The following is a 26489-nucleotide window of genomic DNA, read 5'->3' on the forward strand; positions in this document are numbered from 1 at the left end:
ATAAAAGATTTATTGAAACCAAAAATACAATGTGAAAAAACGTGACATTTAAAAAATTCTAATTTAATTAAAAAATTAAATCCATATGTAAACAAGTCATTTAAATTTTTTTGTTAATACTTGGAAAGCAAAACGGATAAATTGTTTCGTGATCCTTCGAAATATTAAACGAATGTTGAAACCTTTCAACTGGTGAGTAACTTTTACAGTTCTTATGAAATGCTCAAGCAACTCTTGATTAAGGAATCCTCTAGATAAGATAAATAAAATGTAGTTTTAAATTTGAACCGTTTTTGTAATCCTTTTGCAAGAACTTGTTGCAAGTAGCTGTCCAAATAAAAGAACCAATGGAAAACATCTACTTATCACATTCTCCGTAACCAATATCTTCATGAATTTGTTTCTATTTTCCTCGATGTGTACCTCTCTCTCAACTTTTCTTTCTCTAGCTCTCCCTTTCTCCCCAACTTCTTTCTTGATATAAATCTCTGCCTGCAAACGGTATCTCTAGGATCTTTTTAATGTTTCATTTTCTCTCTATTCTCCCCATTGGTTTTCCTCTATCTCTCTGGCCCGTCTTTCCTAGGCCTTCTTCTTCTTCTTCTTCTTCTATTTCTTCTTCTCTTCTTCTTCTTCTTCTTCTATTTCTTCTTCTTCTTTTCTTCTTCTTATAATAATAATAATAATAATAATAATAATAATAATAATAATCCTATTGTTTCTTTTTATTGCTGTCCCAATTCCATTTCCTAACTCTGTTGTCCAACTCGATAGTCATGATCTCCGCCCACTCCTCAGCCACCCATTAAATTAAGCCGTCCTTTCCTCGTTCAACCACCCACATTCCTTTTGACGCTAATCACAAATTCTTGCCACATGACAGAACCATTTTTCTATAAAGCGATAAATACATCAATAGAAAATAGATGTAATCGCGCTTGGAGTTTGTATTTTTTTTTCTTTTTCTTTTTTTTTTTTACTAACGGACTTGTCCCGGTGTTGTCCGGCTACATTGAATACACCCAAAGTCGCAACACTCAGAAACAAATTGATCAGGAAGACTCTTTTCAACCTAAATGCTAAACATTTACCTACAATGTAAGAAAAGTTTGTAAAAATTGGTTAGAAGGAGATACTTATTGACTTGTTTGCTTGGCCGCAATGTGTGAGTGTTTCCTTGTTTGGGGGGGGGGGTCTTTTTAACTTGCAATTTAATAATAAAAAAATTAAAATGACTGACTTTTGTATGAATGAACTGAAATGCATTATGGTAGAATTTAATTTAGTAATGAACTAAATGAAGACGGAGATCCACACATTGCAGTAAATAACCCAACTTTATAATTAGAGATTACTAGTTTTCCCTACTCAGCTTTGCCTTGGAGATTTTTTACTTTCATCTTTTTTTTTTTTAATGATTATGAAAGTTAAATGAATGATCCAAATTGTTATAATATTATAACTAATTGTATCTACCCGGCGTTGACCGGGATTCATTATGTACATGTTTTAGCTTTAAAATGTATGAAAAGAACTACCATTTTTGTTTATATCATTATTCAATAATCATCTTGATGAAATTGAGATAAAAATAAATAAAAAATAAATATGTCAGTCACAGATAGACGAGAACTACACAAAGGATTAAATATTCAAATCGATTAAAAATAGGAAAACATTTTTAAGAATATATTCGGGTGCAAACCATGTTTATATCATAAAATATAAACTATATACCTTGTATTAAAATGCTATTAACCACAATGATTCAAGAAACCAATTAGCTCTACTTTATATATTAGGTAGATTATATATCAGTTAAATAAAGCTGATTTAATGTTTGCTTCTCAAAAGCTTTTTTATCCTATCTATTTTAATTTCACAAAGTACATGCATATTCTTTAGTTTTAGGATTGAGTTATGTTTTTTAAAAACATAACGTCTATTTTAATTGGGTACTTGTGCAGAGAAATTACCAGACTGAAACCGAAGTTTCACAGGTGTTTTCTAGCAGATAACTTAAATAGCTGAGATATGCCAAAATGCTTAGCCAATGAAATTCTAGTATGCGAGAAAGAAATTTAATCAATCTGTTGACATATTTGTAATTTATTAGTGATGTTGTCCACTACTCCCTTAAACATCAAAGAAATGCAACAAACAGACTCTTAAGCTACCTATTTATTAAAGCCACGTTGATATTTATTAAATTGTTAGGTGAAAATACAGAATAGTTACGAAACGCCCTAACCCTAACCATGTTAAGAATGGATTTCTAAATAATGACAATATTCTTTCAACACGGTATTTTCTCTGCAGAAGTACCGGAAAAAAAAAACATTGAGAGTATAAGGAGTTAAAGAGTATAATAAATGACTTTATAGATACTCAGTTAAAAACCACAAAGAGAATTGGTCTTTTTTTCTCATCAAATCTTTCTTAGAGTTTCATGCTATTTCTGCATCTCATAAAGATTGTTCTCTCTATCGCCCCAAACACTTTCTCACACCTGAGGCTATTCTCTATTTCTAAAAATTAATTATCTGACCTAGAATACTGTTGTCATATTTGGGCTGATCTCTTTCTTATTTGATAGTCCTTTATAAGATTCAGAAGCACTACTGTAATTTGGTTGGCCCCATCCTTTCTTTGCATTCTCTCTCATAATGTTGCCAGTCTATGTCTTTTATGCCATGCGTTCTTTAGAATTCTTTGATCTATTCCCTTATTCTAACTCATTTGACTCGTGGATCTAGTAATCTTCATCAATTTGCTGTTCAGGTATCGGGCAAAAATATATTTTCATATTCCAAAAGTTTCTCCCCAAGAACCGTAGGCTTGTGAAACTCTCTTCCTGCCAATTCTTTTCCTCTATTGGACTAAGGTTATATCATCTCTTGTCTTTGTGATAAACATCTTTTTGTTCTTGCTAGCTCCTTCCATCAAGTGACTTCATACCTTGTCTGGAGTAATTTCTACAAAAAAAAAAAAAAAATTGGGGAAATTGAAATGCATCTGATTTTAGTAAAACTATCATAAAAATGTAAACTTGAGAGTTGAAGTTTTGGTTTTCAAATGAGAATAGTTTTATCATCTTTACATGTATAGCAACATCGCCTGCATAATGCAGGTCAGTATTAGAACAATCACGTTCAATTTGCTTGCCAGCAAAGCCATTATGCCCGGATCAAGTATACTGTCAATAATGTAGTTGAACAAAATGATTGAAAGAGCTCAACCTTGGCGAACAGGAGTCTGCACATTGAAGAATTCTGATTCCTCTTCATAACAAACGTTGGGTGTGCGAGTAATAGGCCCTCAGTAAATTAAGCAACTCCGGTGGAAATCTGTCATGACTCATTATCTTGCAAAGACACTCAAAATCGACAGAATCAGATAGTACAGTGAAGTCAGCGAAACACGCAACAGAATTCTGTTCCCAAATCTGCCTCAATGGAAATCTGAACACTGACAATACTCAGTAACAATAACTGGTGGTGTCCTTGTAGTGACAACAAGTCTTCTTAGATCTCTAGTGTTCTTCACTTTTCAGTAAACATTACAAATGATCTTGCATTATCGCAACAGCTGCTTACTATTAATTTCTAACTAGCAATGACCTTCAGATTTTGCTGGGATTTGGATTGCAATAAGTCTCTCCAAAGTACTTTCCACACCTTCTCAATGAAGGTCTGATTAGTCTCTCCTTCCTCTGACTTTTCATCTGCCTTGATCCTTACTACTACTACTACTACAAATAATAATAATAATAATGATAATATTGTACCTACTAGCAAAGATACCTGTGCTTTGCACGGGACTTTGCAAAGCGCGGGTATCTTTGCTAGTAGGTACAATATTATTATTAGTAATAGTATCTCAAAGCTGGTACCCAAGCATATAGCAAAGTTTCGACCTTAACCCTTGACCTTGAAAAATGATGTGCACCATCTCTAGGTCGCAGACCATCATCATGTCAGGTTTGGTCATGATCGGTCCAGTCGTGTGGACTGTAGGAGAGTGTGTATGTATATATGTATATGTATATATATATATATATATATATATATATATATATATATATATATATATACACGAGGGGTGTGCAATAAGTAATGCCCCTGATCCACTTCCTGTTGTCTGTTGAAATTTTGCATGTGCAATGATTTATATCTCTACGGGTTATGTGGCAAATTACAGCTATGAACTGATTGTGGTTTCTGTTTTACAGGTGTTTGAACTGAGTCAGGTGTGAAATGGAGCCTGTTGAATGTCGAGCAGTGATCCGGTTTTTGTATTTGAAAGGATGCATACCACAGGAGACTTTTGACGAAATGAAAGAAACTTATGGTGATAATGCCTCATCATATGACCTTGTAAAATGCTGGCATCGTGAATTCAAACATGGCCAGAAGTCTGTGGAAACAGCCCCCAGACCTAGTCGCCCCCCTTTTGCCATTGATGAGGCATCTGTCTGTCAAGTTGAGGCTGCCATTTTGGAAGATTGGCGCATTACAATTCGCCAAATAGCCCAAGATGTCAAGATTAGTACAGGGTCTGTGGAAACTATCATTCATGACCATTTGCATATGCATAAGGTGTCTGCCAGATGGATTCCCAGGTTGCTCACACCATTCCAGAAGCGAGAACGCATTGAGTGCTCGAGAATGAATTTGGAGATGTGCCAAGATGAGTCAAAGTTTTTGAAAAGACTGATTACACAGGATGAAACCTGGTTCCATCACTATGATCCACAGACCAAAGCCCAGTCAATGCAGTGAAAGCACTTGAACTCACCACCTCCAAAGAAGGTAAGGGTGCAGCCCTTCACTGGCATGGTCATGCTCACTAGGGCAGATCGATTTGCAACTTTTTTCAGAAAATCAACATGGCACTGGTGATGATAGTTGGGATCTGATGTGATAAGAACAGATACCAAAAATTAGAGTTCTATCTTGAACAGAAAATTGAGCATTTAATTTTAAAAATCGTGTAGAAAAATGCTGAGAAATCCTTCATTTTCATAGCATTTTACACAACACTGACTTTGAAATTTCACTATTTTTATAAAAAAATTCAATTAAAATTAATATATTTATATGAAATACATTGAAATAAAAATAAATACATGAATTATAATTTTAATTATGAATCAAAACTAGCAAAATATCTCAACTTTTACTGCATTGATTAAACAAAAATTATAAAAAAAGCTAATTAGCAACTAAGTCTTTTAAATTTCACAATTCAAAAAGATATGTGGAGATGTATTACACAATATAACAACTTGATACAAGTTACAGAATCATGTATTAAATTTTTTATTAGAGGCAATAATATAAACTTATAATAGAACTAAATTGTTCTGTATAAGTTCCTTTTGAGGAAAATGAAGGTTTAATTTGCTGGCACGATAACTTTGTAATAATGTGTCTGTTTTTCTTCCTGCCCATATACAACTTTTTGAGAAAAATGAATCAAATTTGACCAGTGTGTGGTTGCAAAATTGATAGCAGTAATCTTTTTCATTTTTTTTTTTTTAGTGTTCACTATTTCTGAAAACAAAACAACACAAAAAAAGCAAAACAATTATTTAAAAACACTTATTTTTTTTATATTTTTGCGATTTAATATGAATAAAACTAACTATTGTTTGGGTAAATTAAGAAAACTAATAAAATTTAATGGATAAATATTTATTTACTTAATGAACAAAATCCTTTGAATGCCCTCTTCTCTCACATCCAATTCATCTGAGTTTATCATCGATATTATATTTTCCGAAAGTAGTGCAAAAGCACTATATTTTGAACAGTTTAAAACAGTAATTTGGATTTCAGTTAAGTGTTTTGTTCTCTGAATCATATTAAAATATGCTGTTGTTGGTTAAAAAAAAATATTGTCGGTTTTGATCTCAAACCAACTAACTGCATACACTTGGATGATAAATTTGACCAAAATGTTTAATTTATCATAGTGTTTGGGGATAGACAACTCTGGTCCATAAACACATTAATCTTGTGGTTTATGTTAGCCATCTTCCTTGATTCAAGGGCCCAATTTTCTAAGTTAACTTCTCCACAAGAAATGCCAACGGCAAACTCAAAAAGTAGCCTGTGATCTTCACATTTAAATTATTGGTTTCTTCTGCTGTCAGATAATGATGATCGGGAGGGACACTAATTTTTTAGAATTCTACTTGAGGCAAATCTTGATAATTATTTATACAAAGTTTCCCCAAAGGACCAGTAAATGTTGTTAGGTTTTTGTTGTTCCATCAATTAATTTAAAAATTGCTGTAAATGGCAGTTCTTCTAGGGGAACCTGAAAATTGGAAAATTTGCATGTTTAATAATAGAGCCAGATTACATAATAAATACCAATATATTATTTTATTTTCCACAAAAAAGGAACATAATTGCAAGTGAATCTATAGAATTTATTTTACCTACTTGTTCAGAGGTCAAGTGCAGATTATGTGCCTTGTTTGACAATTTTCTGTCTTGCACTTTACTGCAAAGTCATCACATCTCAAGACAGAAAGTTTATAGCTACAAGAAGATATATCAAACAGTCTGTCTAGCTGTTCTTTCATTCTTTTCACTTTGATTGCTGCAAGAGATTTCCTGTCAATCTATTTGGCCCTCTTATAGCAAAATATATTGACCTTCTGTCCTACATAATGTTACCTTAACAAGGGCAATTGTGGATTGACTGCTTGCCGAATACTAATTGGCAATTAACTTAGAAATCTCACTATTTTTTTAAGTGGGGATAACTGTTTTCGTGGAAATAACTAAACTGGATGACTTGTCGTGAAGTTGGGGGTGCTGTTTCATCCAAATGACAAGGTGGACCAGCAAATTTTGTGAACCATGGGTTAAAACTGAACGTTGTGCTTTTACTGACATTCTAATCTGAAAAGTAAAATAAATAAATGAAACTGAAGGAAACTGTATTAGGCTATCTTCCAGTTTCATACGTAAAAAAGTGCTAGTTATAAGAAATAATGAAAACTTTGTAGAGTTGAATTAGATGTATTGAAGAGAGAGGACCAAACCAAATCAGAGGCATATTAGTGTTTAGTTTAGACATTTTTAGCAGATTTTACCTCCTCCTTCGATAACATGAATTTATCCATAAAGAGATTCATTCTTGCTGTAGCTGTGCCATTTAAAACGAATGTTTAGAGTTTGAAAAACCAGTGCTTGTGCATCTATGTTACTATGCTATTTTTAATAGTATTTTCAAGTTAAATGTAATTTTTATGAAATTTTTGTTTACTAAATTTTTAGGTGAAAGTACAGAATAGTTACAATACAACCTCCTTCCCATATTAAGAATGACTTTCTAAATAACAAAGTTATTTTAGCACAATAACATGCAGTGCCCAAATAACGAAAACCCTTTACAGGAGTTTCCTTATTTACTCGTATTAATCTTTGTGGGTTATTTGATTTTAAAACTATAATTTTAGAAGAAAAACACTGCTTAAAAACAATTACTCCCTAAAAATAAAAGAAATTAAAATTTGACACTAATTTTCTGCAAAGTATTTTTTATTAAGTAGAAAACTTGAAAATTTACATGGTTATGTTTCGCAAAGAATGTGCAAAATAAAATTGTATGAACTATTTTTTTTTTTTGTTTTAATATAAAACTGGAGTATTACCATATTTTAATAAAAATTTCAAATAGAATTTGATGTGAAATATTAGGTTGGTGCAAAAATAATGTTTTCTACGTTCGTTTAAACGTCAAAAATGCCATTATTTTTGCACCAACCTAATAGAAAAACAAATTAAAAAAGATAAAACAAATTTTAAAAAAGTCTTTTTCGTTTTTCCTTTCGAAATAATTCAGCCTAAATCGTCATGTTTTCAAATTAAATATTAAACAAACGAGCATGTTTTGCGCCGGTGAAATCTAAAATGTTTCCATCCAAAAAAAGTTCCTGAAATGAAAAAGCGAACTTTGGTCATTATTATTCAAAAAACATAATTTTGCCTTTACACTTAATATTTATTTTATTAATTCATTATCCTCACTCATTTTATTTAAAAATGTAGTTGAAAATATATTTTTAATAATGATTCCATTTTCTTAACAGTACGGATTGTTTTGATGACGGGATGTTTTTAAAAATTCTCCGAAAATTTTTTAATCGCTTCAATTTTTCAACTTTTAAAGTCATTTCCTCAAGCAAAGATAACGATTTGGAGAAAAATATTTTGTGTAAGTCTTTTCTATGTCAAACCCCAACTATCATCACCATTGCCTCACCGGGGTTCCAAAATCGACCTGCCCTAATGCTCACAGTCTTCTAGGACCAGGACGGAGTAGTGATGACAGAGTTCCTGGCAAAGGGTACCACAATTATAGGAGCCTATTATGCTTCAGTTTTGATGAAATTAAGGGAAGCTATCAAAATCAAGAGGCGGGGTAAAATCAGCAAAGGTACCCTCCTCCTGCAGAACAACGCTCCAGTCCACAACACGCATGTCGCCAGATCAGAAGCACAGGCATGTGGTTATGAAATACTTCCCCATCCTCCCTACTCTCCTGACCTTGCACCCTCTGACTTTCACCTCTTTCCAGCCATGAAGTTGTTTTTGAAAGGAAAGCATTTCTCAGATGATGCAGCCTTGATTTCTGAAGTCACGTCGTGGTTGGAGGACCAACCTTGGGTGTTCTACAAAAACAGTCTCCAGAGCTACATCAAACGATGGGAGAAATGCATAACTCTGAGTGATTCCTATGTAGAGAAAGACTAATAATTGTGCCAAGTTTTGTTGCTCTATTGCTATGGGAAGTGGGTCAGGGGCATTACTTATTGCACGCCCCTCGTACATAGGCTATGACCTTGACCGTAACCTTGAAAAATAGTGCATGCCATCCCTAGGTGAGGATATCATCATACCAGGTTTCAACATGATCAGTCCAGTGGTGTGCGCTGTAGAAGAGATTGTACACACACACACACACAAACGCTACTACTTATATATATATATATATATATATATATATATATAATGTTTTGAAAAAATAAAAACCAAATGAATTTATGAAATGATCAACGTTTCATCCCTATTGCAGAGGACATCTTCAGGCTGATGTCATCATATAAATATTATTATTATTATTATTATTATTATAAATTAGGAGATTTGCCGGAAACACTTGACTTGCCCAATATAGAGGTTATCCTAACGGCAGATTGGTTATGCTGATATTGTCATATGGAGCATTTATCTTCCTGAATAAACAATTACAAAAGCATGAATGTTTTGAAGCACAAGAAAAACCTGGAAGCAAGTGATTTGAAAAAATGTACAAAATGAAATTTGGAGAAAGTTAACCCATAGAACCATGAGAAGTGAAGAGTGAGCTTGCATAATATCAGAAAATGTCTGACGCCTGAACAAAGTTAAAATGACAAATGAATAGAATTTCTTCTGAACAAGTTTTATAAATAATCATTTGTTATAAAAACGGCAGTTACAAATAATACTAATGCTTCAAGTTCACTGCTGCTGATGCTTGATATAAACTATTTAGCAAAATGGCCAAGATCTTTCTGATTCTCATTTAATCTTGAGAACATGATGCAATGAGGAAAAAGGTAGCTGGTCAATTTTAATGTATCTAAAACCAAGTTTCTCCCTTTTCATCATAATCGCTCTGACCCTAATTGAAATGAATGGCCTTTGTCTTGGGAAAGCACCATGTCTTGACAAGCTTCTAATCTGAAATGGGACACATGCATCAAATCTGTTGCCAAGATTGCTGGAAAAAATGGTTTGATCATTGTACCGTTCCAGTAAGTATCTCACTTCAGACGCAATTCTCTACTTATAAAAGAGCCAAATACGTTCTAAAATGGAGTACTGTTGCCACATCTGAGCAGGACTGCTCAGTATGCCCTATCTTGAACTATAGAGTTCCAGACCGGCTTGGAAACCTAGTAAGCAATGTCCTTTTCTCTTCCATGCAACCTCTTTGCCACAGAGGAGATGTTGAAACCTATCTCTGCTCTACCGTTATTTTCATGGCAAGTGTTCGTATGAGCTTTAATCTCTGATCTCTCTTGCCAAACTTTCACAAAAAACACTCAATTAGCTACAACCACCATCAACAATTTCCCCCACTCTCTATTTGTGCCAAAATTCTAAATGCAGATTCCACAAACGAATCTTCTTTCCTAGAACTGTGCATGTGGAACACGGTTTGATTGGCTTTGCAGCTGATTACAATATGGTAGCCTTCAAGTCCAATGTAAACAAGTTCTTGTTGAACCATCTCCTTAAGTAATCCAAATTCTACCCAATCTACACCATTTTGAAATTGCTAAACTTCTCTTTGATAAATAGCATGGAATTGAAATATATATGAAAATAACCTTATGGGAAAAAACGTTGATTTACTCAGCTTGAGCACAATAATAGATCAACTTGGCTTGGTGTTTCCTCTCCCTCAATCGCACTTTTGATTTATTGTAAGCAACTTTCATCTCACCAACTCAGAATGTCTTCTGTGTACACTTTGGGCACACATCAATCACTGTCACCACCCAGGCTCAGAGATTTAAGAAGAGAGTGGGTTAGAAGCAATAAATAAAATTTAGGGGTTTTTTTTGTTTGTTTTTTTGTAACAAAAAAAATAAAACCAGTAAAATGAACTTGTAGAAAGAGAGGATATAAAATAGTTTAGGGAATTTCTATTTCATTGTAATAGAATGTCATTGGTTAATTCGTTTAATTAAATTCATTGTTGATTTCATTATCCTATTTTCACATTGTTTAGCATGACTCACAATTTGATCTTTATTAGATCAAATGCTGATTCAAGGAAATTTGTTATATGTAATTTAGGAAATAAAATACAAAGAGCTGTTATATGTGGAACTGCTGCTTTGTAAACATCCGAGACACAAGCCAAAAAGCATGTAATTAAACGATCATTATTGAGATGAGTATTATTTATATTAATTTATTGCGGACTATTATTCTCGTCTTTATTAGTTGTTGTTTCATGACGTTTTGGCCAACTATTCCTCTGCCCTTCGTCAGGTGGTAACCACGACGGATAGGAACTTTGAATCTCCTAACTGCATTCTCAGCAATCACTGCCATCCATAGTTGTTTTCGTCTGACCACGTTTTTGGCCAAGTAAGTCTCTGGCCGGCTTTTGGGTAGGATTGAAACCGCTATCTTTAGACAATGCTCATCTGGAATCATAGAGATTCAATGTTTCTATCAACTGCGCCATGGATGGCAGTGATTGCTGAGAATGCAGTTAGGAGATTCGAAATTCCTATCCATCACAGTTGCCACCTGACGAAGGCCAGAGGAATAATTGGCCAAAACGTCATGAAACACCAACTAATAAAGATGAAAATAATAGTCTAAAATAAATAAATTAATATAAATTCCAATTAAAATAGTAAATATGTTGTTGACATTTTTTTTATTACTTGTTTAGAGATAACCAAAGTGGTGATCATTATTTGAAGTGTTACCCCCCTCCCCCAAAAAAGAGGAAAGATCTCGCGCTCTGCTTGTGGAAAGGGAATTGGGGGCAATTCAATCTTTTGTGGTACTTGTTTAGGATTTCTGATATTTTGGAGAGGGTTTTATTTTAGTGTTTTAATCTGGGTTGCATGATATTTTATATATGTTTAAAATGGGAGTTTACAACAATAGGAAAAACATAGAATGTTCGTGAATATTTTTAGAGCTCTTTTAAAAACAAAGGGGATTCGTTGTCTGAGACATTGAAGAAATCTGAATCGATTAATTAAGAGCCGTGAGTTTCAGGGATCAGAAAAATCATAATCAAAACTTCTCTGTTCTGTTCATTTATATGAATTATAATTCATTGAAAATTGTTTATAAGAGTGAATATTCATTTGTTATGGTATCAGTAAGATAGTTCAATGATAAAGGTTGTGAATATTTCAGTTGAGGAGTTGTTTTAAATGAGCAGACGACATTAAGGGATTCAAGCCATCATTGTGAGTGTCTCTGTTCCATAATTGCTATGTATGTGTGAGTTGAGAGAGGTATTGCAGAGATGGGCACCCAATAGGGGGACGCCCAGCGATACCAATCCATAGACTCGGGTTAACTGGGTTCCATTGGTTTATTGAAGAAAAATCTGGCTTTTTAAAGGATTTGGGTGGCTCCCAGAAAGACCATTTCAACTAAAATCCCAAAGTTTTCTGATTGGTCAAAATAAAATTATTTGTTTTTTTATTCAAGATAGTGTATGTGCGGGCGACATGCATACAAACCATTTTACTCCTTTTGATTTTGGACGTCAATGTGTAAACATCGACCACTACACTTGTAAACACTGAAGAAATGCATTGCACTTACAAGTAGGTTGAGAGAATATAACCAATTTATTTGCGAAATGTGTAAAACAATGAAAATGGATGAAAAATTTGATGGGGAGAAAGTATATTTGGATGGTAAAGCTATTGAGTTCATCAAAGTTTTGTTACCTTGATGATATTATTGGAGCACAGGGTAGAGTAGGTACGAATGTGATTGCAAAAATTAGAAGTGGATGCAATCAGTTCAGGTAACTTCAGCCATTGCTAACCAGCATTTTCAAGAATCTATCAGGCATATGTATGCAGTGTGATGTTGTATAGAAATGAAACCTGGTCAGTGAGGGTTCAGTGTTTACAAGTGTAGTGGAGAGAAATGATATGAGCAAGATACAATAGATGTTTAATGTGAGTTTTAAAAGCCAGCTTAGTTTTGATAGCTTCAGCGGAAGATTAAATCTGGACAGTATATGGAGGTGTGCACAGAAGTGTAGACTTTAATCGTATGTTTATGTTGAAAGAACTGAAGAAAGTTGTTGAATTAGTAGATGGAAAACAGTTGAGATAGCAGGTTCAGTTGACAGGGAAAGCCAAGGAAAAATAGGAGGAAGCGATAAAAATGAAATTGAGGGATAAAGACCTAGTCAGAGATAGGAAATCAATTTCTTAAAGCTGTCAAATGTATGCCAGCATGTAAAGCGAACATTAAACTGAATATGATGATGATGATTAGTGCAAGGAAATATGAACCACAGAAACATCATCACTACGATCATCTTTACAACTAGAAGTCACTATCAATTCAGCAACTACTTACGTGTCAACGAGAGATTCAACTGCTTTCTGTCAGCAAAATATTATAGGCTATCTGGTAAGAAGCAAAAGGAATCAAATAGTTTTAAGATGACAACGAAAAGGATACATTTTGTCTCAACAGTTTTTTTTTTTAGGAAACTTAATGGCTTTTTAGTTAGTAGTTACTATTTACTCTTTTTAACCAATATTTAAAAATTTTCTAAAACAATTTTAATGTTATGATACTCATCACATGATCAAATTCAATGACAAAAAACATTTTGTATTTTTTTAAATTAAAAATGTGCATAAAACAAAACGTACTTATAGGTAAAACCATGTTGTTATTTATCATATTTATAAATAAAACCTATTTTTTAAATGAAACTTTTTGTGAATGAACCCTTCTTTAATAGTAAAATTTATTTGGTAAATAAACCAATTTTTTTCAACTGTAAAAGTATTTTGTAAATGAACCAATTTTTTTAAATAGTAAAAATTTGTTTGCAAATACAACATCTCTTTTATAGTAAGATGTTCTGTAAATTAACTTCTTTTTAAATAAAACTTGTGTGAAAGCAAACAATACAAATGTATACATTTGTATTGTTTGGTTCATGATTCAACTGGAAGTAAAAGAAAAGAAATCGGTGTTAAGGCAAACCGTATCCATTTGGTCGTTGTTCATTCTGAGGTGCTTCAAATCAATTTAATTGGAGAACTCCCCACACAATGGTATACGACATCGGTATCGGCAAATGTTCATAATGACCCGCATGTTGTTCGATGGTATTGAACATTTCCTCGATCGTGATACGATTTTTGTAGGAGATGTAAGAGTTTCCTGGAGCATCTCGTTCCCATTAATGCTGTCTGTATTCTATGCTCTCAGCGTAATGTCAGTTTGTATGTAGTTTCTTTCTTTTTACATTTGAAAACACTAAAGCTTTCATATTTTTTGGCTCTGTGCTTACAGGATCTGACATTAGCAGAAGAACGACAACGTTTGTATTTGCACAGATAAAACAAAAGAAATAAATAGCATACATCGGCATCTCTGAAGTTAAGACTGGCACAGACTGAAGGGAAGCTCAAAGGCTTTGAAATTTAATAGCCACTACAACAACAGCTGCATTAGTAATCACGGAATAACGATGCCAATATTTTGACTTGAGTGTTTGGTACTGATTGCAGCAAATACTCAATTTCGATTGGTTAAATCCCAACATGGGAAATCAATCAGGAACAGTTTCTCCTGAAGACACGCATCTGTTTTCAGTTGTTATACAAAGAATTGTGTTTACGCTGTTCAATCAGTCTGAGGCGAGAATGTCGGACTGCCTAACTGAGCCATATCACTTAATACAATCACCAAATTTCTTTGTTGGCATGCAAACGAAGCCCGCCTTTAATCTCTTTCAATTGACATCAACACGTGGACTTGCTTTCCTAAGAAATAATAAAATGAACTCGGCTTTATAAACTAACTCTTCTTTTCATCTGCATACATACGGACTTATAATAACATTTTCTTTGTTTTAATTCAGACTTTTGATATCAACTTTCTCCATCAAAGCATTTGGACATTTGAACGCCTTAATGATTAAAACCTGTCTTTTACTCGTTCAACGAAGATGATCAATAAAGTATGGATTTGATCTTTTTAATTCAATTGTGATCAAGTTAATTTTTATAACTTGGTTTTGGTTGACCTCTATATGATTAAACCACTGAATATCTGATACAAACGTACATGCTCCTGACTAACCCGTCAAGCTACAAAGTCGCACATCTTCACTAAATGCCGGAAAGCCTTCTACTCTAATCGTTTCTTCCCTCTAACTTCTAGACTTTGGAATTCCCTTCCTGTTTCTTGCTTTCATGATTGTACTAACATGCAGCAATTTAATGTAATGTGAACAGACATCTCACTTTTCAACTCCCTACATAGTCCCCTGTAGATACGATCTCAAATAGTAGCCCCTTGTGCCCAACTCACAACATGCATTGTTTGGGAGTGATTAAGAGTAAAAAAAAAAAGTGAATCTTTTTTCTATCGCAAAATATTCCTCTTCAAAATGAAATGAATTTTCCTTAGAATCACTTTGCAAGACAGACTGAGAAATACAGATATCAAAAAAAGGGGCTTCATATTAAGATTCATCAACTGCATTGTTTAAAAAATGTTTACAAAGTCTTAAGAATTTCCCAGCTATCAGACTCCAGCTATGTAAAAAAACAAAGATTTTTTTGAAGAAAGATAAAATGTGCGACTGCCAAAGAGATCTGCCAACCAGATATGGGTTGATATTGGTGTACCGCTCTTGAAAGCTGAAAGACTGGCACAGTGGTGGAATTTTCTTCTCAAACTTGTAGCAAAGCTCTCTCATATAAAGTCAAGTTTTTCACTTCTGTCGGTTTTAATGCCGTTGATGGATGCATCTGGTCAAAGTCTTATTTAATCAGCGATCCAAATATTTAAAGCTATGATTAATTATCTTACGAGTTAATTAGCGCGAACACACACACACACACACACACACACACACACACACATGTGCCAAAAAAACAAAAAAAAAAAAAACGAAAATCAAGTCCGAACAACTGACGACAACAAAGAATCGCATCAGATGACGCACTCATATTATTTTAATTGTTTTCTTTTTGTAATGAAACTCTTGAATAAGAAATCATGTCACATGAGATAACAAAACAGATAAGTATTTACTCTACTTAATTTACGTAATATAAATATAATACGAGACTCTACACGCCCCTTACTATATAAACTAATGTGACATAAGTCAGTCGGATTTTCGACCTTAGACCGAGATAACATTTAAGCTGACAAATCATTTTTTTTTTCAGTCTCACCAATGTTTATTGTTCTTTCATTATCTTCTTTGTAAAAAATTAATGTTTTCCGATTTATTTTCATTCAAAAAAAAAAAAAAAAAAGAAAAGAAAAAAAAATCTTCCACCTCGGATTCATATTACAATGAAGACTTTTTGTGATTCTACTGCTTACATCATTAATATAAAAAAAATCCAACAGTTGGTCTTTCACGATTTTCTATAAGATTGACTGATAAACACTTTTCTACATAAATTTTCTTTGGCGAAACTTATTTGTGATTCTGCCTTTGTTTTAAACAAAAATTCTTTCATCAAATCATTACAGATGTTACAATAATTTGCTTTCCAAGTTACATAATTCAAACCAAAACATGCTCTTCCTAAAACTTTCGTTTCGATTACATTTGATGAACATCAACACAAATTAGTTTTGTATTATTTGCATTCTTTCATTGATCTCATCGTTTTTTGGGGGGTTTTTTTTTTTTCACAACGTTTAATACGATGTAATCTCCAACCTTCAGGTCTATAAAGTTTTTAATTGGAATTCATTATTGAGATGAGTTTTATTTATTAATTTTTATTTATTGCGGACTATTATCTTTATCTTTTCTTAGTTGTTTCATGACGTTTCGGCCAACTTTTCCTCTGGCCTTCGTCAGGTGATAACCACAACGGGATAGGAACTCTGAATCTCCTGACTGCATCCACTGCAATTACTTTACTGCCTTCTGTAGTTATTGTCGTCTCACCACGTTTTGGCCAAGTAAGCCTCTGGCCGGCTTTGGGTAGGATTGAAACCGCTATCTTCAGACAATTAAATAATATATAATATATACTGTTTGGTACGGACACGACCATGGAAGATCAGATAATAAATAAACATGAATTTATAAAAACCAAAAAATTCAACTTGATCGTCCTTCAGGACCCGTGGCACAGTTGATAGAGACGTTGAATCTCTACGGTTCCAGATGAACATTGTCTGAAGATAGCAGTTTCAATCCTACATTTCTCTTTTAAGCAATGATTGAACAGCTTTGTAAGTATAGGAGTCGATTTACACAGCAAATTCTAAAGAATATAACTGGAATGGTATCAATACCAGTTGCCTTGCTGCATCAAAATAAGTTTGTCCACGTCTCCTTACTTTTAATTTTTTGGCGTTGCACTTAAAATACTTTTTAGCACATTAAAAACGGGAAAAAGGTTATAGCCCATTGACTTAGAATGAGTGCTTTATGCCAAATCGATGGTTGAATATAAGATATCAGCCCTTTTTGGAATATTTAATGTCAAAACGCATATACTTGTTGTAAAAGCTTTTATTTGTATACGATAAATTGAACATAAGTTGATTCTTTTACCCATATGATAAGGGGGATTTTGACAGTTTCACAGTATGCAAGCATATCCATTAGGCTAATTATTTCCTTTTCTGTTTCTCTAGTATGCTCTCTCATCCTTTCTTTATCATGTTCTATCTTTCTCTCTTTCTCGCTAGCTTTCTTTCTAGTTCTCCATCTCTTGAACCCTTTCTCTCTCACTTTCTCTGTAGTGCTCTCTCTCTCAAACATTCTTTCTTTCTGTCATCTTGATTTTCCTTCTCTCTTAATCTTTTATTCTGAAGAATAAAAATGCGAAACAACCAGCCACCATGCGCTGTAGACTGGATTTCTACAAATTCTATTTAGTTTCAGTTTATGCAAAAAGGTACTCTTCATTCCATATGAGTTTTTATTTTAACAAAGGTAGTTACCTCTTATACAGGCCTGAATGTCACTTGAAGATAAGTGTTAAAGAGTGGACAATGGTCACCAGGACAACAGCATAGTAATTGTTAGTGGGGAAAATTCGGTATAATTTAATTGAGGGGTCCGCTCAACAAGAATTTGTTTACATTAGATTTGAAAACGACCATGTTGAGAAGCCACCGGAATAGAATTCCACAGGTGGGCAGCTCTAGGAAAGAGGCTTTATTCATGGAATCTGCATTTAGATTTAAGCACATTTGGAGAGTGAGGGGAAATTGTTGATAGTGGTGGTTGATAGTCGAGTGTTGTTTGTGAAAGTTTGGCATGGGGGGAACCATAGGTTGGAGATCAGTCGAGCACTTTCCATGAAAATAACGATAGAAAGAAAGGCTTAAAATTTCTGTAGGAAAGAAGTTGCAGGAACAAGAAAAAGACATTGCCCACTAGGTTTTGTACCCTGTCAAGGCAGGATTCATCCATCCAGCGTGGTCACAACTGAGATTGAACTCACTACACAAGTTTGTAGTGTAATTCAAATCTTGACGGTAGCTGAATACTTGATGCTTCACCGGGGCTATCAAGGGTATTTTTTATTGTGACGCCATTCCTACACTTAAGAGAGTCCCATCTACTCTTGAGAGAAGGATAAACCGTGCCAGTTTCTCAACCTGGTATTTTACCTCGTGGTACATACAGCGCCTCACTTTTCTAAATGGTCACCCATCTGGTACTGGCCAGGCTCAACATTGCTTAACTTTGGTGATTTGGTAAGAACTAGTGTGTCAATGTTATTGTGCCGTATATACAACACAAGGCAGGATAGGGTGCTCCAAGCAGCTCCTGCCAAGATGTAGCAACAATACTACATCCTAGGATGTACTTGGCTCTTATACAGGTAGTTTCAATATAACATAGACCTTCTTCAAATAAAAACAAAATCCACTATAGTCACGAAAGCCACAATACTTATCTGTAACAAGGTTGATTCGCTTACATCAGAAAATTAGCAGCTGATGGTTAGATAAAAAGAACAAATAAAAGAATCCTGTTAAAAGCAGGTGAAACAATTTCAGTAGAAAATGTCGAAGTTGTGAATAGATTCAAGGTTGAACCTGATTGTAGTCTCAAGTAATGATAGGTTGAACACACCGAAATGGAGTTTGTTTGCTTACACTGTGTTCAGAATGGACTTGAATACATAAGGCGTGACAGACTAGGAAATATTTTAGACCCTTTTTTTAGATGTGACTTCACATCTCCTAGATGCTCTGTCTGGCACGTTTAATTTTGTTAAAAATGATCATTTCTTTGTACTTAGCTGTACCAACCCAGTCTTGGTCAGGATTCATTACATTCAAATTTGTTTTACTTTTCGTTTTTAATATTTCTTTGTTCTATAACCATGCCATTTTTGTTAGGTTCAGTATCTAAGCTGAAAAAAAAAGCAGATAAGGAACAACAACTCGTAAACTCTTAATAAAAGAATAAATTATTCCTCTTTGTTGATTTTTCTTTTAGGTGTTTATTTTGGAATGTTTCCATTTTTAGCAAATTGATGAACCAGATGAAATATTTCTTTTAATAAATTGTAGTAAAATACATTAGTTTATTGTCAATAAAATGGTGCATAAATTACAAATCAAAATTGGCTGGTCTGAATCAGTTTTATTTGTCGGCTTAAATGCTGTTTAGGTCCAACTTTTAAAATGAAGTTTGTTTAGATTGTGAATGGACATGACTGGGTGATAAAAATTATAGACCTTTTTTTTTTTTTTTTACATGTGCCCTTACACTGAGAGTTCTTGTCTGACATAACTTTAAAATGACATTGTGTTTCATACTTTTTTAGATGAGGATTGATAATTCGGATTATTCGAACTAATGTTCTCACCTTGAATGTTAACTTCACAACGTTTAGGTAATCTAACCTTCAAATCTCTTCAGTTATATCTTCTCAACCTCGGAAAGCTGCACGGAATTTTAAATGGAACTATTTATTTAATCCATGATAGGAGTAATTTACAATTTTATTCTTAATATCGCCCACACTGGGGATTGAACCTTCATCCTCCAAAAGAGTTTTACTTAGAACTGAAATATACCTGATACTATCTGTTATACTGATGTTTATTGCGGATAAAAATATTAGATATGATTCAGTTTTAAGCAAAACTCTTCTGGATGTTGAAGATTCAATCCTCAGCACAGACGACACTAAGAATACAATTGCAAATTACTTAAGATTTCTATTCGTTCATGGCTGACCGAATGAGAGCATGTTCAAAATTCTGTGCAGATTCGGGAGTTGACAGAAAAATTCCTGAATTTGACAAGATATACCTGACAATGGTCAGAAGTTCCATCACCCGAAACGTTAAAATAACACTCAAGATTGGAACGGAATAATCCACATTCATGCATAAGTTTGAAAAGACATTTTGTTTTTCTAAAATAATAAGTCGCAAATTAATGAAGCTCTTATTGAAATAATGGCATAATTCAATAAAGTAAACAATAACAATGACCATTGCACAAGAAAATGAATGGCTTCTTTAAAAAGAAAAAAGTACTTACTATAAAAACGAAATCAGACCCTCAAACTGATACTGCAGCTAAAATTCTCATTCTACCCAACTCTTACAAGATTTGGAGTTTGTTTCAACAACACTGACGATTTTCCGCCCCTGTTATGTCTATCCATAATCTTCTCCAATTTTTCAGTGTTCAATCCTGTGTCATTTCTCAACTGAGCTGCATAAATCACTGCTGGTCTATGTTCTCTTTGCTTTTTTCAGGCTTGACTCTCAAAGGAGCACCTGGTGTCCCAGCTCTTCTTCGTCTACATACAACCAATGAATTTTATCCTTACTTTTTATACAGATAATACGTTTCTTAGTTTATCATATAGTTCCTGCTTTGTTACTCCACCCTGTCAAGTAGAACCAAAAATTGCTATAACATTCAAATGTAAATCCTATTCCATCTGCTTCTAATTACACTTGTAAATAAAACACCGTAACAACCACAAAACACTAAAGAACTGAATTTCAAGTTTTCATCTTAAGTTTCATTTTCAAGTCTTATCCAACTTTTTCAACTCAAATGATTTGATAGCTTGACGACTCTTTTGCTATTCGCTAATATTTATTAATGACTCACACACATTCTATCGAAAATGATGATAAAATTATACTTTGCCAGTACTTGCACTAATTTTTATATAAAATCATCGACTTATATCAGTAATCGAAGTTTTCGTATATAAATTATCATTGCTGATGACCTGAAGAGAAAAAAAGCATTTACCATAGAAATTTTCTTTATATTTTTTCCAAATTCGTTTCTGTTGATGAGTTGTCTGACTTGCTATTTGCTTTACAATGTCTTTCTAATGCTTTTTATTATTTCAATAAGATAATTAGGGACTGAACTTTCAACTATCGCCAAATCGAAAATATAGTCATTTCTGATGACCTAAAAACAACCATTTACTTTGCTCTTTCTTTTGATTATTATGCAGAAGGAGTACAGCTGGGCATTAAAAAACATGACGTCACCTTTTTTTAAAATCAAAGGCATTAGTGAAATTATTAAAAATCAAAGGCATTAGTGAAATTATTAAAAATCAAAGGCATCAGTGAAATTATTAAAAATCAAAGGCATTAGTGAAATTATTAAAAATCAAAGGCATTAGTGAAATTATTAAAAATCAAAGACATTAGTGAAATTATTAAAAATCAAAGGCATTAGTGAAATTATTAAAAATCAAAGGCATTAGTGAAATTATTAAAAATCAAAGGCATTAGTGAAATTATTAAAAATCAAAGGCATCAGTGAAATTATTAAAAATCAAAGGCATTAGTGAAATTATTAAAAATTAAATTGAAAGAGAACAATCATCGCTCACATGAACATCTTCAACAATTTCACCACAAAAAGTGACTTTCCATTTATACTACATAATTTTAAAAATAAGAAAGAAAATATCTCAAACTGGAAATTAAAAAAAAAAAAAAAACAGGAAAGCAAAAAATATAAATAGAAAAGAAAAATAAAGAAAACATCTCATTATGGAAATATATTTGTGTTCCTCCCTCTTTTGTATTCATTAGTCAGACTTTTGTTGTACAAAACTGGTCCGTCAAATATAGATCCATTATCATTTATCACCTTTAGCCTCTATTTCCTAGCAGATTTCTACAGGTTCACTAGATTCCTTCCAGTTCTCGTTTGTTTACTTTGCGGCTACATGGCGTTCTCTAAATATTCTCCAGTTTGGAGCATCACTGGAGTGGTAGTACCTGTTAGGGTCCCAACTATGGGTTAAATGGAATCTGACTTTAAAAAAAGATGTATACTCCATTAAAAATCATTCCTCAAAATAACTAGATTCGGCATTAAATAACCTGAAAAAGGTTGATATGCCGTAAAACAAAAACACCCAACCAATCAATCCAAACTGTAATAATGTAAGCGAGATAAGTCTTATTTTAAGCTGCCAAGATTTATCTCCCTTAAATCTCTCAACCGATTCATTATTTTAACAATTGGAATAATGTTAATTTACTACAGCCACCACTAAAAAGAATCTACTTTTTTTTTTTTTTTTTTTTTTTACGATTAAATAGCCTGAAACATTGATGATAAAAAGAATTAAAGCCATAATAAAAAAATTTAGACTTCAGAATGGAGAATCAGTTTTGCATATGAATTTAACATAAAATGATCACTCAATTCCAGACCGGCAGCGTTTTTAAGAACTTGTAATATATATATATATATATATATATATATATATATATATATATATATATATATATATATATATATATATATATATATATATATATATATACACACACACACACACATCTACCTTTTATTTGTTCTGATTTAAAAAAAAAAAAAAAAAAGGGACATGTAGAGGTACGTGTATCAGAATTTGGAGGGAATTTTTGACACGCCTAACACAAAACGACGAATAAAATAATTTTTTTAAAAAACCTCGTAATTTCTCTTTTTAAAGTGGGTTGTTTATTTTCTTTATGGAATATACTTCCAAAATAAACTATTAAAGTTGTTTAAAAAAATAATAGCAATATTATTTTTTATTTTTTAAAAAACAGTGTTTACAAAGTGCCGGCGCGCCTTCATGCAGGCATTTTTTTTACATAATGAAATCAATTGAATTTTACGAGTTAAATATTTTTCAATTTTGAAACTTTAAAAATCTATCAAGATTTTTCTATTGGTTCAATTTTTACGATATTTTCAGGGTCAATGTGAAATTTTATGCTCTTTCCAATAAACCAAATATAATATTTTAGATAACCGTTTTTTAATTCACCCCCACCCATTTTGAAATGTCTATTAAAATTTAAATAATTAATTTGCTCACCAAAGTTTTATATATCACAAATTGAAGATAAAAGATCGATAAGAAAAAAAAAGAGGAAGAAAAAAAATTCCTCGACTGCTTTTTTTTTTATTTTTAAAGACAAAAACTAAGTAAAATGTAACTATTTTTTAACTATGTTGACACATATTTCTACACGCACAAGGCTAGACGGTTAACCCGAAGTGTGGTTTTTACGTCTTTCTGTCCATCCGTATTTCAAAACAAGAATAAACACCGCTTCGGCGTTTGACTAACACCGTAAAAATGCTTACGTAATGGTGGTATTTTCAAATAGTTGTTTTAAAAAAAAATTTTATTTAAAAAATACATGGAATTTAAAATATAAATATGGATAAATTCTTAACAATGAAGAATGCAAGTACCCATTGAATAGTATTTTTATAGGTAAGTGATTTTTTTAAAATTTCTATATACATATATTTTATCGAAGCAAGTTAAAATTCGTTGATTTTCTTTAAATCTTAAAGAAAACCGATTTAAAAAAAACAAACAAATATTGCATAATTTGCTATTAAACGTTATTTATTTATTTATTTTTTTAATTTGGTCTTTGCTCCTTTAATTGAAAAAAAAATATAGGGTTTGAATTACATTTTTCAAGTAGTTATAAGCTTGGAAAGATAGGAGGTCGAATTATTCAATTTTTTATCACGCATTTTTAATATCGTTTTCTGACATTGTTAATGCAGAGGTTAGCACAGAATGGCGAGAAAACTCTTGCAAATGATTACATGATTCAATCCATACGATTTGGAGCTGGATTGGTAATATTTCTGATGGGACATCGAGGGAAAGAAGTATAGCCATGATCTGTTAATAATGGAGGTCCATAAAAAGCAAAAAAAAACTAATTACTTCATTTAGCACACGCACGCACACACACACACACACACACACACACACACACACAATCTCTACGAAATTAAGAAAATGGTTACATTTTTTAAATGGCTACCTGATCCAGAAAGTAGTGATCATTTTAAGCTAAATTTATATGCGAAAATGATCCCTCATCTTAAAATCTAAAATATTTCTTTTCTCCGTTTTTAAATTTCTTTTTATCATCACCCTTTATTTTTTAGGCTGAAAACAAAATTCAATGATCGAAATGGGTAAATTACCATAAAGTTAGGATTCGGATTTATCATATTCGTTATAATGGCATTATGCGCGCAGCAGTTTTTTCTTTTTAATTATTTTTAATTTTATTTATTTCCTTTCTTTTTCTCTCAAATATTAAACATTCTATAAGATCGATTGAGGTCGATATCTGGAATCCCTGTTTAGATAATGCGACCTTACATCAGTGACAGATGAGGAGGGAGGATGAAGGGCAATATGCAGTAAAATATTGCAAGATTAGTTTCAAAATGATTCTACTTTTTTATCTTTTCTATTTTTATTTACCTATTTTGAATTTAGTGTTTTGTCAATGTTTTAATGTCATAAAATAAAACCTAACCAGGTAGCGATGCAAACAAAAAATAAGAAAAGCACGGGACGTGCGTGTAACTGTCATGCTGTGTTGTGTTGTGCATGGATGTGTAAGAATAAGATTGGAACACGTGTGTTTGGTTGGTAGGAAGGGAACTGAATAATGGCGCCCGCCGCCCCGCTTTATTGATTAATTGCTAACCGCATGCGTGCGTGCATACAAAAGTTAGATCACGAAACCGGAACGAAAGAGTCTATATAAAAGTTACTGAAACGAAAGAGCAGCGCTATCATTACTTATAAATTTATTTTGCTGTATATTTTCAATAAATAAGAAAGAACGAAAAAAAAAAACAAAAAAAAACAAAAAAAAAACAACAAAACACTAACGCACAAATAATTAATTTCCAAGAAATTAAGAAAATGGCTACAATTTAAAAAAAAAAAAAGAAACTGATCCGTAAGTTGATGATTTTACTTCATTTTGTATGGCAAAATGATCCCTTACGTTTCGTTTTGTTTTATTTTTCTGTGAAGTTTTTTTTTACATGCTCGCCTCCAAAAGAGTCGAATTTCTTTTTCCATTCAGGAAGAATTCGTGTACAGTTTAAGGACAAAACAAAATCAGATGGTTTAACTACAAATTAGATGTAATGACAATCAATTGATTAAACAGCAAAATAATTTAACTTTTTAACTGTTTCATACTCGCTGACTGGTTTAAGGGAGACAATTCGAAAAAAATTGTAGATGTAGAGTTACTTACCTTGAATTCTTTTATAATATTTGTAATATATTTTGGTAATGTCACTAAATCTAATATGGAATTGATTGCGAGAGAAAAAAAATCTGAATAGGCATAAAATTTGTGTTAAATTTATATTAAATATTATTACGTAAGAAATCATTTCGAGTTAATATTTATTTTATTTCAAGCAATACACGATTCAAATATGTAAACATTGCCTTAAAACTAACAAATATGGCCGATGTAAAGGATGTAAAGCGTCTTCAAAACGACCCTGTTTATTAGTTTTGAAGCAATGGTTACATATTTAAATCGTGTATTTCTCGAGTTTAAATGCTTGAAATAAAATAAATATTAACTCGAAATGATTTCTCACGTAATAATATTTAATATAAATTTAAGACAAATTTTATGCCTACTCAGATTTTTTTTCTCTCGCAATCAATTCCATTTAGTGATACGACGTGAGTTCATCTTTGTTGGTTTTCCTGAGACATTTTCCCTATTCATGGGTCAATAGCAAAAACAGCCTAAAAATATACGTCAAATATGTAAGAACAAAATCAGTTTTAATTGTTTTGATTAGTTGTAATTTGTCTGTCTGTCTGTCTGTCTGTCTCTGTCTCTCTGTCTCTCTCTCTCTCTCTCTCTCTCTCTCTCTCTCTCTCTCTCTCTCTCTCTCTCTCTCTCTCTCTCTCTCTCTCTTATATTTAACCACTCTAACATTTGGAGAAAGAATAACTACCTTTTTTCAGCGTGTGCTAGTACACATCACAAGCACATATATATAAATTAGATGGCAAAATAAGTTTCTTCATGACAACTAGACTACTCGTGACCCTGGACCTTCATAAGTATTGATTCCTTTGTAAAAATAGATAAATGAATAAAAAAAAAAATAAGGCACTTATCAGAAGTCAACGGTTTTATCCTTTTTTTTAACGGGCTAAAGCTTCTATTGTTTACATAATCTTCAAAATATCGAAAACATTTACAAGTAATTTTAACGTCTTTAAACTGTCAATTACAAAATCTAATGCAAAAAAAAAAAGACATAAAATAGTTTCAATCACAAAAAACTAAAGCAAATGCGTAGAAAAGTAACTGCTATTGCGTTTGTTTAGTGAGAAATTCACTCTAAATAGTATT

The 26489-nt window shown here is 32.6% G+C and overlaps 1 protein-coding gene and 1 long non-coding RNA gene across 2 annotated transcripts in view; one reads left to right on the top strand and one right to left on the bottom strand.

Moving 5' to 3' along the window:
* Positions 1-26489, top strand: part of LOC145241508 (guanine nucleotide exchange factor for Rab-3A-like) — a 299829-nt gene that overhangs the window by 53201 nt on the left and 220139 nt on the right. The window lies entirely within an intron of this gene.
* Positions 1186-25490, bottom strand: LOC145241509 (uncharacterized). Its single transcript, XR_013862564.1, has 3 exons — positions 25359-25490; positions 21647-21694; positions 1186-2975 (listed from the first exon to the last, which is right to left on the bottom strand). It is a non-coding gene; the product is annotated as an uncharacterized LOC145241509 (long non-coding RNA).

This window comes from Euprymna scolopes, chromosome 20, assembly GCF_053919585.1.
Source record: "Euprymna scolopes isolate OS-2025 chromosome 20, ASM5391958v1, whole genome shotgun sequence".
NCBI lineage: Eukaryota > Metazoa > Mollusca > Cephalopoda > Sepiida > Sepiolidae > Euprymna > Euprymna scolopes.